Raw genomic sequence first — 14,867 nt, 5'->3', positions numbered from 1 at the left:
ACCTGCAATTCTCTACGGAGCGGTCTTTTCCACATTCCTCGCTCCCATTACATCCGTCGCTGCACATCCAGAAGCTTTACTCCCTGAGGTGACATTACCTGCACGATCCCTGTTCCCGGGCAGCAAACGAGTGAGCTCCGCTCATCTTGACAGACTGTCCAATCCACACCTCGACACAAAACCAGAAATTGAAACATATCATTACATCACAAACTACAAACAGCACCCAAATATTTTTTTTTAAAAACCCACCACAGACAAATAGAGTTACACTCACGCACTTCACAACCCTGGCCTACTCCATGCTGGCCATCTAGTCCAACTCCCCCCACCCTTCGCCCACAAAATCCTCAACTGTCTTCCAAGGACCATCCACTGAACAACATATTTCCCTGCGCTGACTGGCAATTACCAGGTTCCAGGGGAGCACTCCACGGGAACGGCGTTCCCAGGAGCCTTGAAAAAAAAAAAAAAAAAAAAAAAAAAAAAAAAAAAAAATCGCCCTGCCTCTGAAAACCCGGGCCCGAGGCAGACCCCAGTCCAAACATTGGCGATCAACATTGCCTCATGGAGCAGCTGGGACCAGGGAAAAGAAAAAAATTGGGTCAGGGGAGGACACACCAAAAACCAACCCAGATCCCAGCTGGGGTTTTTTATTCTATGTTTTTGGGGTTTTTTCCCTAATTCCCTGAAAAACCATCTCAACTCTACATCCAACCTGAAAGGGAAAAAAAAAAAAAAAAAAAAGTCTAAACCACATAACCCTAAACAAGGTTAGACACATTCACAACACACCACTCATTCAGACGACACGCACGCCAGCCCTCACTCTCACCTCATCTATCCTACCGGCCACAGGCCTGGAGAGGCCGTCACCCCGTGCCTGCGGCAGCGGGGGCCTCAAAAATCGCCCTACCTGCAAAAACCCGGGCCCCAGCCCAACCTCCTTCCCACCAGACTCCCCACAAACTGCCCTTCCGTTACACCAACGTTTCAATACACACCATCATCTCCACCATCCGTGCACGTTCAACTCGATACTGAGCTTTCACAGTGCCACGTGTCACAGTCCAACCTCTGTAGCAGCCATGTCACCTAAACGCAAGGTTCCTTCAAGCACCTCTCGTGCCCTGTCATCACCTGCAAAAACAACACACAAAGCTTGTCAACAGACACTTCATCCTCGAGAGAGAAGTCAAGTCCTCCACCGCTCCCCTACCCTGCTTCCCACCTATTCCAAAAATAACACATCCTCACAGCCAGTGTCCTCCATGGCACTTGAAAAAAAACAGAGCATCACAAACACAGAGCTCTCCCAAAGTTACCGATCGCTCCAAGACCCATCACGCTGCTACTCAGACCTCAAGGCCTTGACCAGTTCTAGAGACCTGCCACAAAGCATCCGCATAAACAAGATGAACACCATTGCCCAGTTCCTGCCTTACTCAATGCTAGTTCACAGTCCAATTGTGATCCCCTCAACTCTTTGCATGCAAAGAGCCCAAAGACATTAAACCTTCTATGCTGCCTCTACAATGCCATACAAGACACACGCGAACATAGAGCCATGTAATTCACATGCAAATATAATGCCATACAAGGCAGTACTCCTACCTCGGTCAAGGCAAAACAACTCAGAGCACTGCCATACCAGACAAAACGGAACAGGGCCAATGCAAGAGACTCTCACGTCACAGTCAATACAAGTACAGACCAAAACAATACAAAACCAATACAGAACCATAGAAGGCAAGGCAGTCTCAGGTGGCAATCCATACAAGTACAGAGCACTGCAATACAAAACACAATGCAGGGCCAGGCAATGCGAGACAGTCTCACATGACAGTCAATACAAATACACGACAAAACAACACAGGGCAAAGGCAAATACAGACCAATACAATGCAAGAAAACTGCAAAACACAGCAAAGCAAAGCAGTCTCATAGAGCCACCGGACGCATCTTCCTTCCAACTCCACTCACAGACCCACCTCCTTACAGCGCTCTGCTGCCTTTCCCCATCGCTCTGTGGGACGCATCCTGTCCCTCCACATCTGGAAAAAAAACACCCCACAAACATATTGAACGAGTCACCTGGATGCAGAGCAAGAGCTTCACAACTCCAGAGGTCTTGATTCCATCTACAAAGTCCATCTGGAGTCCAGCTACAGCCTGTCATTTAAAAAAACAAAACAAAACAAAGAAACAAAAACAACAACAAAAACCAATCCCCCCCCCCACTGTAGGGTTCAATTATATGGAACTTAGTTACTGGGCCTGAAAGTAGCTCATGGTCACAAGAGCGTTCCAGACACCTTTGAAGGCCCTGAACAGAACAAAGAAGACGACAGAAGAAGAAAGATCCCAATTAGAAAAACACAGGTGCACATTCCACGATAAAGGGAACTTGGCACAACCGACCTCAATTCAGGGGCTTATCTCGACCAATTGGACTAAGACAAGTTTTGCATGCTCTAACATCGCCAATTATATCCTGTGTGTATGTGCGTGTACAGAGCGAGTATAACTAACTGTATCTTAGGTTTATACGCGTGGACAGTATCAATGTAACCGATCACCGCTTACGCTTGTGCGCGTGGACACCACATGCTTGCGTGTAGCAGCCAATCAAAGCTTCTAAACAACTTAGAGAATTGTATAAGAATGATCAGCTAAGCTCAATAAAGGGGCGACTTTAATCATCATACTGGTGTTCTATCGTCCGGTCCCCGCATGGAGTAACCCTAAACCCTACACCCCACCAGCCAGAAAAAAAAAACCCAGGGCCAAACTTGGAGCCCATCACGTGCAATTCTTAACAACTTGGAGAGTCAAATCCGCTTCACTGCCCCTCAACAGCCCCTGCCACACGGCTCCAATCGTCTCCGTGAAACACTATCGGCACGGCTGTCCGCGCAGCCCGCTGATGGCTACTCGAGCCCAGATGACTGTACAACCCTCGCCTAAACAGTCTAGGCACATCAACGTTTCACCCGTAGACTCTTATCGCTACCCCTGACTCTACATCCCCGGGCAGAGCAGCTCCAAGCCAAGCACACCGTGTGCAGAACGTCACCACGCGGAACGCTACCAACAAGGTGATTCAAAGAGAGAGAAAACTCTCGGCAAGAAGAATGACCCCTGGACAGGAGGCGCCGTCAGGCAAGATGACCTACGGGCCGCAACCGCGAGGCCAGGAGGCTCCACGGCAGACCCAGAGAAGAGGAGTCAAACGGAACGGCCTGTTACAAGACAGCACTGTCAAAACCCAGACGACAGATGCGCCAGAAGCCTGGCGTCGAGACCTAAGGATGTCAGGATGCGGGGAAGAAGTCCCAGTCCGAGAAAACGGATGGCTAGAGAGCAGAGCTGCCGATGCAGCCCGAAAAAATGCTGCCAAAGAGCACCGACCGGAACCCGCCGAGACCAATCCATGCTTTAGAGCTCCGAGCACAAGAAAAGAAGCACCCAATTGGCACTGGGCCGATGAGCAAGAGCATTCGAAACCCTAGGGACAGCACCCGAAGCGCATGCCTCGCTCCTCCGGTGCAAAGCGCGACAAGGACATCGAGACCCGAGGAAGGTCTAAGCACACAAGACAGACTACACAAACTACACGCCACCACGGACACGGGCTGGAACTGCCCTGTCCGGCACACACAGGTCTTGTGCTGAAAAGCAACCCGCTCCCTTTGCCTGCGCAAAGGCGACTGCTTTGGGACAGCCCTCTCTCCTGCGCTAACTTTAAAACTCCTCCCTGCAAGTCCCAGCTTTGTCCCTTCCTCCCAGCCTGGTCCCTCAACTTAGCTTTCAGAGGGCCGAGGGTCCAAATCCATCCTCCACAAAACCACACGGGCTAACTGGGATGTTCCTCAAGGGGACACATTGCTCTTCAACATCTGCAATGAAAAAAACAAACACAAACAAAACATAAAAAGGGAGTAGGCATCCCACTGGCCAACTCCAACTACTTCCCCAACTCCCCCCTCCTCACGAGTGCCACCGTGTTCGCTTCCCCGCTCATTCCAGACTCAGACCCTGCAGCCGTCGTCACTCGTGGTATCTAAGGTACCGAGAGAAACCACATTAGCGTGGCACTCATGAGAAGTCATCGGCCCCATGCTCCTCCTCACTAATCCACAGCTCAGCTCAAACGCTCATCCAATTCCAAAGGTGGCCCGCACAGCGCCTCCAGAACAGAAGGTAAATGCTGAACCAAGCAGCCCCATAATACTTCGCTATTCAACACCGACCCGGCCGACGACCGCCTCACCTCAGACCGCTCACCGGCATGCAGCTTTGCAGGAGATGTTATACCAGACTAAACGGTACGTAAAGGGTGCCTATAAGAAACCTGCAGAGGGACTTTTTACAAGGGTGTACAGCCATAGGACAAGGCAGTAACGGCTTTAGTCCTAATGAAGGTACATTTAGTTTAGGCGTTAGGAAGACATTTCTCACTAGGGGTGGCGAGGCACTGGAACGCGTTGCCCAGAAAACCTGCGGATGCTCCCTGCCTGGAAGCATTCAAGGCCAAGTCAGATGGGGCTTTCAGCAACCTGGTCTCGCAGAAGGTGTCCCTGGGGGGCTTGGAACTAGAGGATCTTTATGGTGCTTTCCAACCCAAACCGTTCTACGATTCTATGACATTCAAATCCAACTGCAAAACTCCTCTGAGAAGGGCTGGTGAACCCTCCTCCCTTTCCCCAGCAGTCCCAAAACTTAAGAAACCCCTTTTCTTCTCCTCAACTGTCAGGAAAGGAACCCCACTGCTTCCTGACACCTCCTGCCCTCAATTTGCAACCCTGAACCCCCTTCAGTGGCTACTCCTCAGGAGCCGCTCTTCTGAGCCACATCCCAAATCCTGGGGGAACCTCCTAACCTACAGCTTCCCAGAGAATCTGAGCTCTGCTACATGCCCACAAAATAAAGTCAAGTCCGAAGGCTTGTAATGTAAGAGGGGCCTGCCACCAGCTGCAAAGATTTTAGGGACAACGTGGCATTGTGTGGGCAATGAGGAAGGGCAACGAGGCATCCCAAACCCTAAATCTCTATATACAAATACATACAAGACATTCACTGTAACCCCTGCTAAACAACGTCACCGTCAGTCCCGTTAAGAGAAATATCAGCAATGTATACAGCATACAGCAGAACTGGTGAAGAAAATAAGGTTCCTTTTTCAATGAAGTTGGGAATTGCAGGGAAACACAACACATGAAGAATTAAGAAAAAAAACAAACAATGCATACTATTAAACCATCTTTCTACCCCTGAACACTCAAAGCAAAATTACTGACCTGAAAAAAGGAAAAAAAAAAAGCAGCTGTATACAATTGTTACTTTCTACCACACATGCTGCTGAACCTTGACTGGTCCTGAAGCTCTTACCTCAGGCAGACACCTCTTCCCAAAGGGCTGAGCCAGCTCAAAATCTGCAAAGCACTCAAGGAAGAGCTGAGCACCAACACCAGAGAAACCCAGGAGCACAATGAGCTCCCTCAGCAGAGCCTGTGGCTCAAATAGCCCCGAGCCTCCACCCACCACCCTTAGCACAATCCCCTGGGAAAGGGGAAGGGCAAACCACCAGCAGTTATAGAGCCAGCTGGAGGAGCAGCAGCACTGTTCTCACCTGCCTTAAATTTACAGCAAATGAGACCCTGAACAGAGAAGGTAGCTCCCCAGGAAATGACACTACTTGCTCCTATGCTACAGCTACACCTATTGCATCAGCAATGGGACCAGGTAGGGAATTCAACTTAATTTGTCTGGGGTGTAGACAGAAAATGATAGATGCCCTTCTAAACTAGGTAAGAAACTAGCTCATTAAATGCAATGACATTGTTGTTATCAAAAATGATGTGCTTTAGTTTCCTATAAAAAAGCCAAAACACTCTGGGGTTATGCTTCATTTCTAGCAAGACTGTGCATACCACCTTACTTCTACCAGAACTACCTTCTGATAGGAATGAATCAAAGAGCAGAATTCGATCCCTTAAGAATTCCATCTCCAAAATATCTCTGGTTGCAAAACAAATTCTTTACTGTGAATAGCCAATGATGCAGAGTCCCCCTGAGCGTGTCTCCAGCTGACTCCCTTAACAGAGGTACAAGAGCCCCAAAGCACAAAAGACACCAAAAAAACCATGGAAATACATGGGGGGGACCAGGCAGCAGCCATGCCCCACAAGGACAGGCCAGGGGGGCAATGACAGCCGCTGCAGTCATGCAGGAAAGGTTCAGCAGAAGCCACACCCCCACGGTTTGGGGGGGAGGGGGCTGCAGCCACAAATGACACCAAGACAACATGGAACTTCAGGGATACACAGCTGGTGGGGGGAAGGGGGTGATGCCCTCACCAATCGGCATGGGAATAAACTCACAGGGATGGTGGGTTAGATGGATAATTTGCGGTGGTAAGATATGTGCGCAAGAACATGCACAGGCTGGGGGGGTCATGCATGAGGTTTACCTTCACCAGGGGCTCCACCCAGGTAATCCACAGTAGGTAACCGCATCTGGGATAATCTGCAACAGCAGTTCCACTCTGGGTTCTTGACCCAACACCAGATAATCCACACTGCCTGCCCCATGGAGGGGGTGCTTCCCACAGGATGGGGCATCTGCTGAGCATCACCACACCCTTACGACAACACATCTAAAAAATTAAAATCACAAAATGTATTTCAGCATATTAAGAAAATAACACCAAATGAATAGAGGAATTCCAGCAAAGGGAGAGGCTAGCAGGTGCCCTAATTAGGACTCGAGCTAAACAGGCCAGCTCACAATACAACACATCCTTTAGAATGTAGACTGAGGAAAACTGGTTTGCTGTTAGATAACTGTTTAAGTGAGATTTGATAAATGATCATATATTAACATTATGGTTGAAACAGTAGACAAAGGGTATCTGGGGACATAATTACAAAAGTGTAGTCAAGTGATGAACTAGTAATTATTCATAAGTTTTGCAGTTCTTTGCTCTTATGACTAGATGTTCCTGTACACTAAATGAGAACAATGCTGAAATTGACCACATGTGATTGAAACTGCGTTAAGCTTCAAGATCAAAGAACAAGGACAAGAATAAAGACTTCGAGGACAGCCAGCAAGAACTTCAAATGGGTCGGTGGTCGCAAAAGCACCCCTTCGTCTCAAATGGATCCTTCATTGCGCGTGATCGGATGTAGGCAGTGCTATGATAATCGGTTGTCGTCGTTTTTATGTATATGTATACTAATCTGATTAATAAGCAATTAGTTATTCTATATAACCTGTTTGTGCTAAAGCTGTGGCATGCACACCAGGTGGAACTATCCGCCGTGCATCCAGCGCTGCAATGAAGAATGCCCACTTTCTAAAACTCCAAAACGAGTCTTAGGGAGTTTCTTCAACTGGCTTTTCAGTATCAGAGGTACAAGGGAGGAAAGGAGGAAAAAAAAAAAAAAAAAAAAAAAAAAAAGGGCAGGGGTGTGGGAAAGAGAGGGGACCAGGGGAGGGAAGGGCAGGGAGGTACCAGAACACTGAAGAGGGGAAACAGGGCCCCGAGGGCCTGGGGCTCACCACAGCTCGTGTTCTTGGCGCTGCCAGGAGAATTTGCCAGTTCAGACACTTCTTTCTGCTCCTCTCCCGCTCCCCTCCTCTTCTGTAACTCCGGTGGCATGGCCGTCCTCCCCCTAGGAGAACACGCGAGACGTCTCGTAGGTCTTGCAAGACAAGGCTTCCTAGGCACGGAGCCTCGCTCGCTCGCACGCTATGAGGCCGTGCTGCATATGGACCCTGTGGTGCACCTCGGCAAGCCCCAGGGTCTGCTGTAGCCGTCTGCATGTGGCATCAGGGTTGCAGGAGTGACAGCAGCCAGTCAACAGTTGCTGGCAAGAGATTTACAACAAAAAATAATGCCTGGTTCAGGTGGCAGCCTGAAGGCAGGCCACAAGAGACCCAAAGCTGCTTTGTGCCAGAGGGGCAGCTCTGTTCGGCAGGAAACGCCGCGGCCCAGCTGCAAGCGAGTGATACCCCGGCGACCCTGGGGCTCAGTTGGGGTGGGCACCTCCGTGCTATCAGAACTCTGCTCTCCTAATCCTGCACGCACGCAAGGCTTCTTGCGCGGGGCTTGTCTCTTATCAAAGAGACGCTGCACGGTGTTACTTAACCATCCTGCCCTCCGGTGTGCAAAGTAATTAGACGTTGAGGCAGGGAAAGCAAAGAGGCCTGCCGGGATATTAGATGTCCTCAGCAGAGGACCATAGAGCCCTCGAGGTTCCATCTTTGCTCCCCACAGGAGTGTGGCTCCGCACTCCTTGCCGCTCCTGCCAGCAAGCGTCACAATTGCCCTTTGCTGCCTGCAACACGCAGAACCTACACAGCCGCAGTACTGCCACTTACACAGCGAGAGGTGCTCGCTATAAAGCGGCGATGAAGAAAAGGACAGCCTGGCGAGATGTCAGGAGGAACAAAGAGAGCCTCCAGCATTAGCCAGGCAGGGCTTGCAACTCACCTCGCATCGTGGTTTAACGCCAGCCAGCAACGAAGGCCCACGCGACCGCTCACTCGCTCCCCTGCCCCCAGCGGGACAGGGAGACAATCGGGAGGGCAAAAGTGAGAAAACTCGTGGCTTGAAACGAAAACAGTTTAATCATCATTAAAAAGAAACAACAACAACAACAACTTGTAAGGAAAAGAAGGAAAAAAAATGACAGAGAACAGGGTGCAGGCAGCACACCAGGGGTCTGGAGCCTGATGGATGATGGGGGGTGGTGGTGTGGAATATGGAGGAGGGAAAGGAGGGAGGCAGGGCAGGAGATAGGAGAGCAGGGGGTGCAGGGGGAAACAACTCGCGTGGGTTAAAAACTCATGTGGGTGAAGGGGGTGGGCTGGAGCAGGAGATGGGGGGCATATGGGGGAGACACGGACACAGGGGGTAGGGTATGTGTGGGTACAAAGGTGCACGGGGTGTACTAAAACAAGTTGTGCTGCTTCACAAAAACATGGTCCCACCAGAATTCAGTACGGTTTCTTCTGCTCTTAAACATTAATCAAGCACTTAAAGCCTTCAGTAGACTTCTAAGTCCAAACCTCCGACAATTTACGTAGTCTTATAATTTCTGATATCCATGATATGTGAAAATAAATCTTTCAGTTTAATAGTTGTCACTGAGAAAGATACATGTTAATCTAAACCACACAAGGGGAATAATATCATGTTCGCCATGTAGACTTTACTAAGAGCTTGAAATTAACTTCTCAGGATCTTTTAAGCTTCTAAGCATAAAATAATTAGTGTAGCTTACAGATGTGGAAGAGAAATATTTTGGTATCAAAACCAAAGTAGTCTTCTCTGTGAACTGCAACACAATCTGTAATATTGCATCAACACTTCAAAACCCACTCTGTTTCTCCTCTATTCTCATCCAATGTTTTGTTTATTTCAAGAAATTCTTTCATTATCTATCCCATAATATGAGCAATAGATTATTATGGAAGAGCTCCTAAGATAAAAAGTTAATGCATTAGACTAGCTGTGATATAAAAATTATTTGAGATATATTTATGTGTGATGTTCTGATGAATTATCTCGTTGTTTACAATTGCTAGGACTTCCCTCAGTAGTAAATCACCGGCAACGTGCATGAACACAATAAACTATTCATGAAGCACATTCATCCTTTATGCAGTTAAATGAAGTTTTTAAATCACAAAAAGATTTGGCTGTTACACAGTCTGTGTAAATAACATGATAGTAACCCAAACCACAAGACCATGTCTCTCCTACTTTCCTCTGTTGCAGAAGAATCTCAGCTTGCAAAGCACATCAGTTTTCCGTAACACAGATAACCAGGGTTCACACAGTCAGACTCTTCATTTAGAAGGACACAGAAAGAATCATAAAGAGACCAAGTATCTTTTCCTTAAACATCCTGTTTACAGACAGCTACGTTACCTCAAAGTGCTATGAAAGTTACTTTCTCTAAAACTATCTTCCATTTAGTTTTCCTTCCCGCCCCACCCCCCGCCCCCGAAAAAAATCTTATAGCTTAATCTGTATAGGATTTTTTTCAAGTTTTGTTTTTTTCTAATGAGTATCAACACATGAAAACTCTAAATAGTTTCAGGAAGGTCAGTATTTGCTACAGTTGCACTTGATCCAACATCCCACTTTTTTTTCCAACAAGCAAACGAGTTCAACCAAGTTCCTTTCAAGAGCCATACAGGAGAAAGTACAGGTTCTGCTCTGTCTGCCAACAAGCAGGCGAAGGAGCTGCTACCAATTTGAAAACTATAGAGGCTCTGCCGTGCCCATTTTGAACTGGGGAAGAAAAATAGCCCTTCCTGTTTCAATATTTAGGTCCACTTTTTCTCATTTGCAAAGTAGATCCACTGCCTCAGGAGACTGATCAGAATTACCTGGAACAAACATTATTTCTGCCTAGGATCTGTTTGTTAGTTGAGAAAACAGTCACTATGTCTCTGTGATAATATGACACGATTTCATCACTACATTTCTGTCTCAAGGGGCCCAGTTGTATTTTATTTTCTAGTAACACCGTATCTATCCAATTCCTGTCTCTGACTTAAGAGATGAGCAACATGCAATTTCTTCAATGTCTACTTATCACATGAGGAAGTCAACAAACCTCTTTTCACAGTTACAATCACTTTTCAAAGACATGACAGTTCGCTCCAGTCATCAACTGACCCTGAACAAATTGCAAAATGTAAAAGGATCAATAAATGTGAGAAAGACCTTCCATATGAGGGAACCCAGACAAACCGGTGCAGCAGCTTTCTTCCCTATTGATTGGAAAAGAATGCTCTTTGGCTGCTGCTTATAGGGATAATCCACAAATTATTTGCTCTTCTTCTTAGCCAAAGGGCTAAGGCAGTGCCATCAGCAACTTCATAATATACCCTGAAACAAGAAGCAGATATTACAGCTCCAAGTCTGAGGAAACAGCATCAATGATTAAGACAGCTGTAACATGGAAGGCCTGGTAAGTGGCAGTGGTATAAGGCACTAGCAATTTATCAGGGCTCTCTTTCAAATGCTGGCATTTTCTGTGACTTGGATTTTGCCTATTATTATGAGATCATTACATCACCTATCACACAAGTGTAGCTTTGTTAACTTTGAAAGAAAAGCTGCTAGACAATATACAAAGTTAGACAAGCGAGGGCAGTACACAGTGATTTCACAGGCAATCTGGAATCGGGCACCCGACTTGAATTCCTGGCTTTGAAAACCTCTCTCCAAATGAATTACCATCTTTCACTAAGATCCAGCAGCAGTTCTCTCCTGTGCCTCATGCTCTTCTTTAGTCAGCCAAAGCCCACGGAGCTGCACTGTAAGCTTGAAGACCAGGATGCCAGCTTCGTGTCCTATTTCTGTCACCTAGTTCTTACGTACCGTTTCTTGCCAAACAAAAGGCCCAGTGATTCCTCCTCACACATCACACTGGAGTTAGTACATCCAAGCATTACTTCTGCAGCACTACATTTGCACGGATTAGCTGCTGAACCCTCCAGATGATGTACTGCTTTTCAAGAAGGGTGTAGTATAACTGGCGAGGGTCTACAGTAAATCCAAGAGGGTGTTCAACGATGTACAGGAGTCTGACTTCAAAGCATAAATTGAAAAACAGCCGCTTAACCTGGAAAGGGCAATACTGAAGAGAAATAACAATGTTTAAACTCTAAAAGGTAGCTATAAGGAAGAACTTTTGTGTACATCCACTGCACACAGTTACACGGAATCATGGGGCTTAAATTACAACCTGAAAAACTTAGGGTATGTGGCAATCTTTGCAACAGTAGTAATAATTACAGGAAATGTTTAAGAATAAATTAGGCAAGCATTTGTCAAGAATGGTACAGAAAGTTGATCATTCACCTCTAGAATGAGAGCAACACTAGACTATCTTCAAAGGTTCTTCTTTCCCCACTGCTGTCCCTCTCCGTATTTCAACCCTCAAACACAAGCATCATCCCCAGCTGTGCACTTACAATTATATCTGCATATGCACATGTCTAGATATGCACACATTTATTTCTTCGTTACACACAGCTGAAGGAGAGTACTCATAGGTAAGCCAATTTACATAAACAGCTTTTGAAAGTTAAACACCTCAGCTTCTTGCAAAACGTTAGCCCAACAGAACACCGGGAGCGGTATGTAAATCCTTATGCCAAAACTGCGTTCTCTTAAATCTTACGAAAACCATCTCTAATATAAAGCCTGACTTGTCTATTTTCTGACACTCCCCTTCTCTGTCATCAGGTACTTATTAGATAGTAAAACAACTGACGGGGCAAACACCATAACTAGCACAATAGCTGACTTCCGTAGCAGTTGCATATCATGTCTGAATAAATGTGAGTTTAGTAGGAATATAGGTAGATACGCATTCATAAATGCACAAGAACTGAAAGGAGTAATCTGTAACTGGTAGACTAAGAACACTGCAATAGCATGCAATGTAAATCAACATGCACCTACCTATAGGGAAGGGAAGTACAGAAACATTCTTCTGGATTAAAAAAAAAAAATATACGCAGCAATGGTAGGAAAAGGTACTTGGAACGTGCCACTTTCAATCCACTGAAACAATGTCTGCATCAGCAGTAAGAACACTGGCAAACCACCTTCTCTGTTCCACAGGGCCTTGAAACCCATACGCATTGTCTGTTGCCAGTTGTCATTAGGAAACAAAGGCACTGCGATCAGTAGAAGCGTGTAGAACACCAAAAATGAAACTTTTGAATATGTCACATGCAAGATCCTCATTCTCCGTGCAGTCTACAAGGTTACACAATTGTAAAATACTTTGTAAGAATGAGAATCCTGACATTTGCCTTGGATTAAAAAAGTTTTAAAATTCCATTTTTTTTTGAGGTTTTTTTCCAAGGGTTTTAGAAATAAAAGCATCTTGGTAAAGTGATTTTCACACACTGCACAGACACAAGCAGTGTTTCTCCCACTGCGAGAGGAGTATCAAAATACTCTTAAAGGTCACAGGAGAATCTGTACTTTCCCACTGATCACAAGGAACGGGCCAGGTGCTTTGTGCCCCCTATGCAGCTGGAGCATGCAGTTGCCTGGTAAGCTGTTCTGAGCTATTGCATCTTAATCACATATACATGGAGAAATACCAAGCTGACCGCTTAGGTTTATCAGCCAAAACAGTTCACAGCAACACAATAGTTTAGAGCAATACAGGAAGTTTAACACTGAATTTAGGTATGTGCTTATATGGTTTGATGAACAGAACTTTTATAAATGAAAGGGAAACAACAGAAGTTATTTATATGTGATTTCAGAGCATACAAAAGGTATAGTCTACAAACCAAGTATCAATTACTAGCAATATTTACCTGTTCAAAGGGCATCATGTAACGTCTCAGACTCAACAAGCATAAACTGACAGACTGTTATGATTTGAAAATTTTAAAAAAGTTCTAATAGTGTGCCCAAAACGGAGGTGTTTCAGTGTTCAGGCTAGACTCCTTGTCTCCAGTAAATACATATCTTAATTCTAACACAGGATAAAAACCGATTTATAAATTTCCTCTTGTAAAAATGAAACCGTTCCAATAACACTGTTCACTCCTATTTAAGATATTAAATAGGGCAAATCAGAAGTAACTTGAACCAATCCCTCCCACCCAGCTATAAACCAGGACCATATACAGCCCTTGCAGACTACACAAGACCCTGTCTCATTCCAGCCATATCATTAGCATAAGCTGTGCAAACCCATGCAAATCAACAGGTTTTTCAGGCATAAAAGCAGACTCCAACAGCAGTTAAGCCACTTCTTACAACTGACAATGTCATACTTCCATCGCTGATTATAGCACAAGAACAAAAAAGAATGGGTCTTTATTGTCCTTCATGAACTTGAGGGGCTGCAAGAAACCAATGAAGTCACAAGCCTGGATTCTGTAACGTCACTATCAGCATAATTTCCAGATCAAAGATCTGGCCTTCTGTTAAGATCATCAAATATAATTTTGAGTTCAGAGGACAAGTCATCACAACACTATGTTAGGTAGAGTATAAAACCTTATCATCAGATTCTCAGCTAGTTTAAGTTAACGTATTCTGTGTATTCCGCTGAAGTCAATGAAACTAAACACACTATCACAGGAAAGAGATATTTCAGCACGCCTCAGACCTGGAAAACTATCTTGAAAAATGCCCATAACTTTTAACACAAATTCTCTGCACTTCCCACGATCTCTCAACGCGAGCAGTAGTAAGACCCTAACATTTACTTGCAACGTATTTCTTGCATAGCGTTCATTTTTATTTTATTTTTAAAAGGGGCAACTAATAAATAAGATTTTTGCAGCTACTCACAAAAATCAATAAGCAAAGACATTTGTTCCAAGATTTAAATTACTTGTACAATTTAAAAAACCATAAAAGCTCTGTAAAGTAAAATAGATACATTTACCTACTAATGTAGGAAACTACAAACAAACTTCAGGAAATGACCAAAGGTGCAGAGGAGAGGCTAATAGGCTAAAGGTAGAAAAACAACAACAAAACCCCCCGCCCAGGAGTGCTACAGAAAAATGAGTGAGCAGCCCACAGCACTGGCAGACAACAGATTTTTTTTATCCCCACACCCCCCCGCCCTTTTTTTTTAAAGGAAATAATTATTCTATTGTGAAACATATTGTCAGTGATGCAGTTGAAGCCAAAAGTTTAAATGAGTTCAGGAGAGGATTAACCGAATTCTAAGACATGTGCCAACACAACTGCTATAGAAAGCATCTGCATCATGGTGAAATGCAAACAGCTACTCTGATAACGACACATTATTATTCACTAAATTTGCCTTCTACCCTGTCGTATAGTTACT

The sequence above is a fragment of the Accipiter gentilis genome, chromosome 4 (assembly GCF_929443795.1).
Source record: "Accipiter gentilis chromosome 4, bAccGen1.1, whole genome shotgun sequence".
Lineage (NCBI taxonomy): Eukaryota > Metazoa > Chordata > Aves > Accipitriformes > Accipitridae > Astur > Astur gentilis.
This window is presented reverse-complemented; position numbering follows the sequence as displayed.